This window comes from Bombina bombina, chromosome 12 (assembly GCF_027579735.1).
Source record: "Bombina bombina isolate aBomBom1 chromosome 12, aBomBom1.pri, whole genome shotgun sequence".
In the NCBI taxonomy this organism is placed as follows: Eukaryota; Metazoa; Chordata; class Amphibia; order Anura; family Bombinatoridae; genus Bombina; species Bombina bombina.
The window spans coordinates 99,779,213-99,785,212 of record NC_069510.1 but is presented as its reverse complement, the minus strand read 5'-3'; positions in this window follow the sequence as shown (position 1 = coordinate 99,785,212).

Here is a 6,000-nt window from a genome sequence, read left to right as displayed (position 1 = left end):
GTCACCCAAGTTAACAAAGAGGGCCTTGCCAAAGTAAAAAGGGAGATAAATGAACTGGGCAGCAGAGTATTGGAGTTAGAAGATCAGCTAGAAGAGACACAGAAACAATCTGACAATGCTACAATGGCGCTCCAGTATCAACACACAGCCATAGAACAACTTCAAACTCAGATGGAAGATCTGGATAACAGGGGGCGCCGCCAAAATTTACGTATAAGAGGTATACCAGAAAAAATTTTGCCCCCTCAACTGAACTCTTACTTGCAAAACTTGTTCAAATTTCTACTAGACAAAAATGGTGAGTCCATCCCTTTAGACAGAGCCCATAGGGCTTTGAGGCCCAAGCCACCCAATCTATCTCCTCCTAGAGACATTGTGCTATGCTGTCATAAATTTACAGATAAGGAAAGAATCCTGCAGGCTGCAAGACATAAATCACCTATCAGTTTTGGAGAAGATCACTTACAGATATATGCTGATCTAAGCCCTATAACACTTTTGAAAAGAAAGGAGGCGAGATACCTAACTCTTCATTTACAAGAGCTGAATATACAATATAGATGGGGATTCCCCTTCTCTATCAAAGTGGTGAAGGATGACAAGGTTGCCATATATAAAGGCCCAGAGGATTTGGAACTATTCTGTAAGCAATTGAACATTTCTCAGCCTTCATTACCACGCCTAGATGAAAGCACAGAGGGTAAGCGCAAAGAACAGTCCGCTCCGAAACAACAACGATCATCTTGGAACATAGCAGCCAAAAAGAGGAGAGCCACGACCACCAACTCTGCATCATTGGAGCATTCCGTCGCAGAACCCCCCTGATTACCATCTTATTTCCATGGTATTGACTAGGCTTATGAAGTCTACAGCTTAAAGGTCAAGCAGCAACACAAGGACACTTTGAAAACTGACTTTTAACACAAAGACAACAGAGTCATATAGCATTTAAGCAATGAGACATTTTCAAGCACATCCCAGTCCCCCCATCTGGGTTCATTGACATACCACCTGTCATGACTCCCCCCCTATCTCCTTTTGTTTCTCTTTCTCCCTATAGGATGAGAGACCAGAGCCCTAACGTTTTAGGGCCCCAAGGAAAGCTTCCAACAGTTGATATATGGTTTATGCATATGTTTAGCTATAAGTTTCATTTTTTCTTTTATTTGTATTTTTGCTGTGTTTTACTGTTTTTGATACAGTTTGCAACCTTTAACCATGCATCTCTATACCATAGGATGAACATTAGTAGTTACCTTTTCGAGCATCAGTTTGTAAGAGGGAGTGCGGATAGCGTCTACACTTCGGCTGTAGCAAATTGCATTGTGACTCTTCTGAGACCTCGGCCACCAGGTAAGAACATGACTAATCAGACGACACAGACCACTGACCACGACCAACATGACCCCTAAGATACAGATAATATCACAAAATGTTAAAGGCCTAAATTCTCTGACTAAACGGTCTGTAGTCCTAAAGAGCTTAGCTAAGAACATAGATTCTATAATTTTCCTACAAGAAACGCATTTCCTAGCTGGAGCTGAACCGCGTTTGTCCTCAAGAGATTTCCCTATGGGATATCACCACTCTTTTGCCAAAAAAAAAACGAGGGGTCAGCATCCTTATACATAAAAATTTACATTTTCAACTTCAGAACAAATATACAGACACGGGAGGGAGGGTGTTGCTCTTAGTAGGACTTCTCTACAACGTACCGGTGACTTTGGTAAACTTATACGCCCCACACACCAATAAACATAGGTTTTTTTCAGACGGTACTTTCATTGGTGACAGAACATAAGAAGGTGATCATGGGGGGAGATCTAAACACTACACTGGATCCCACAATAGACACATCCACTGGCACCATAAGACCTGGAAACAGGGCCCCAAATACCCTATTCTCATGCTTAGAACAGCTAGGGCTACTTGACGTATGGAGGATACAACACCCGGGACAAAGCAATTACACCTTTTTTTCATTTCCCTGGGAGACATACACGAGAATAGACTACCTGTTCATCGATAGAAATCACCTGTCTACACTAATGGACACTGACATTCAGCCCACATCATGGTCAGACCATTCTGCTACTAGCATGCACCTCAAGTGGCCAGATAAACCGATTACCCCACATATATGGAAGCTAGACGAATCCCTACTCCACTACCCTGAAACACAAGAAGCCATAAATAAGACCCTCATAGAATACTTCCAAATTAATGGTAATACCGACACGCAATCCAAATTTATCTGGGAAGCCCACAAGGCAGTAATCAGAGGGGAGTGTATTAAGCTCAAAGCCCATTGGAAAAAAAATATATAATCTAGTTATGACAACCTTGACTTCACAATTACACAAAGCTGAGCTTCAACATAAACAATTGCCAAAGGACCGAACCCTACTTTCCCATGTTACCAGACTCAGACTAGAATTGAACACATTATTAACTAAAGAAGCACAACGCAGGGCACTAGCCTTAAAAAAAACCTTCTTTTATGAAGGTAATAAGATCGGTCCACGACTGGCTAGAGCTTTAAGATCACAGACAGTAAAAACCCAGATAAATAGGCTGGACACCCCGGATGACCGCCAGCTATTAGATAGTGTAGAGATAGCAAACCATTTTGGTTCCTTTTATAGCAAACTATATAACCTTCCGCAACGGCCCCAGCAGAGCGCGGGGGCGGACATGATAGATTACATAAAAGCGGCAGATCTCAACACGATTCCATCTTCAGTGGTTGAAGACTTAGAGTCCCCTATCACCTTACAGGAGATCTTATTAGCTATAGGGACTCTTCCCTCTGGGAAGAGTCCGGGACCCGACGGTCTCACTAACTCCTATTATAAAAAAATACAAGTCAGTGTTGGCCCCCCACCTGCTTAGGATGTTTCAAGCCCTAGATGCGAATCAGGCGCTGCTCCCAGAAACACAATTAGCACACATCTCGGTCATCTTGAAACCCAACAAGACACCGACAGATCCCAAAAGTTACTAACCCATTTCATTGTTAAACTCTGACCTGAAAATATTAGGGAAAATACTCGCCAAGCGACTGAACAAAATCCTCCCAGATATTATACATGTTGATCAGGTAGGGTTTGTCCCCCGCCGGGAGGCGAGGGACAATACCATCAGGGCCTTAACGCTTATGGCATATGCCACATATTACAAAATCCCCGCGGTCTTCTTGGCAACAGATGCCGAGAAGGCCTTTGATAGGATCAACTGGCAGTTCTTACAAGAGACGTTGGTATCAATTGGTATAGGCCCTAAAATGATTCACAGAATATTTAGTCTCTATTCCTGCCCAACAGCACAAGCAAAAGTGAACAGTCTCCTCTCCCGCCCTTTTAAAATTAGCAACGGTACGAGACGGGGTGCCCCCTGTCCCCTCTGCTATTCATCCTTACCATGGAGGTTCTAGCAGCACACGTCAGGAAAAATCAACAGATTCAAGGCATAGACCTGGGGGCGAATAGCTTTAAGATAGCGCTCTACGCGGATGATGTCCTTTTCACAATTAGGGACCCACACCATTCTGTAAGAGCAATAATGGTGGAGCTGAAGAAATTTGGTGATCACTCTAACTTCTTAGTAAACCTGACCAAATCGGAAATACTTAATATATCCATGCCCACAGAGGAGTTTAAGTCTTTGTCACAGATATGCCCATTACAGCTTCAACACCAACAAATAAAATACTTAGGAATATATTTATCGCCTAGACCAAGAGAACTCTTTCAGTCTAACTTTGTTACCCTTTTACATAATGTTCAGAAAGACCTAACTACCTGGACAGACAAACCCATCTCATGGTGGGGACGCATACAGTGCATAAAAATGACGACACTACCTAGAATTTTATATATCATACAAGCCCTCCCTATATCTCTACCAAAATGGTGGTCGAAACAGCTGCAGAAACACATCAATGCGTTTGTCTGGGGCAATAGCAAACCAAGAATTAATAAGAATACACTACACAAGCCTAATAAAATAGGGGGTTTGGGACTCCCCCATATCAGAACATACCTAGATGCTATGGTTTTGCAGAGGACATTGGACTGGCATTGCGCAGGGGAAAATAAGACTTGGATAACTATAGACTCTCACATTTTAAAGGCCCCTTCAGTGGGCGCGCTATGTTGGGTACCCAAAAACTCAAGACCTGCGCTCTGTACAGTACTTCCAATACATTGACATTTTTTTAATCATGGGACAGTTTAATTACACGCAATAGACATATCACAGGTCCTAGATCTCCCATGTTCCCAATCCCTAATAACGCAGAGTTGACGGGAGGCTTAGATGACAATTACCAGGGCATAGTAGAATGGCCATATACCACACCTCTAGTGAGATTCACGGGGGAGGGCAAGTTGCTAGAGAGGGGTCAATTGACAGAAGTGGCAAAAGGAATATATACTTCATGGCTAAAATACATGCAATTATCACATCTGCTCTCTACATCAGCATATAAGACTGATCTTCTTAGGCCCCTCACCTCTTTTGAAAAAATATGCTTGACGGGTACACCTCGTCCCCACTCACTGTCAAAGATGCGATCCCTCCTACAGGAACCACAACTTACCGATCTCCCGACGTACACAACAAAATGGCATGACGAGTTGGGGGTAACATTCACAGTTAAGGAATGGGAATCTATGTTCCGCAACACCCAAAAGTCATCCACCTCCCCTAAAATATTAGAATTAAACCACAAGGTCCTACCATGTTGGTACTTAACCCCCACGCGTATACATTCGATCTATCCGTCAGCCAGCACTCTTTGTTGGAGGGGATGCAAAACGAGAGGGAGTTTTAAACACATGTGGTGGGACTGCTCCCAATTAAGGCAATTATGGTCACACATTGAAACTCACTTCCATAAACTATTGACAAATGACTTTAAACTGACACCCAGTATGGCCCTATTGAACAATGTATCATCTGTCACTTGCAAGATTCGTAGACAGTTATTGCAGATTGGACTGAACGGAGCCAGATGTTTAATAGCCCTAAATTGGAAAACACAGAGGCCCCTAACTAGCCAGATGTGGATAGATAAAGTAAAAGAACTATTAGAGCTAGAAGAATATGGGTACCTTAAGAGACAAAAACTCTCATTCGCGCACAATATAACGTTTTTATGGGAAGATTCCCTATATGACACCTCCACCTCATGTAATGACCCACACGACAGGACTTAGACGGCTGGCCTGGTGGCTGGGGTAACTCACTCATAGCGATAAACCACATATGAAGAGTACATCCAGTAAAATATGATCACCTCCAGCATATCTCGAGACAGGAGTAGATCCCATCGGATACTTGCAAAGGCCTAGTATAGAGTAAATGATACCAACAGTCTTCTTAGAGTGTTAGAAATATTGCTTAGGTTGCATCTAAGTTTAGGTTTGTTATAATTTTCTTTATTTTAGTTTTATTTAATCGATACCGATATGCATATATGGTTATCTCAGAGCTTAATTAATATATCAGTATGACGAAGAGTGAAAACTAAGCCGATGAAGCAATACTTGATTGTTTTTTTGTTATCATTTCTGATTTGAATTATGCTTATTTCACAGGCTTGTATCATATATGGGAGCCTTCTGGTTCCGACTGTTCCTTTTTATTATGTACCTGTTTATTTTTCTTCTGTTATGTGCGATCAGTCCACGGGTCATCATTACTTCTGGGATATAACTCCTCCCCAACAGGAAATGCAAGAGGATTCACCCAGCAGAGCTGATATAGCTCCTCCCCTCTACGTCAGTCCCAGTCATTCTCTTGCACCCAACGACTAGATAGGATGTGTGAGAGGACTATGGTGATTATACTTAGTTTTTATGACTTCAATCAAAAGTTTGTTATTTTACAATAGCACCGGAGCGTGTTATTACTTCTCTGGCAGAGTTTGAAGAAGAATCTACCAGAGTTTTTTTTTTTTTTACTATGATTTTAACCGGAGTAGTTAAGATCATATTG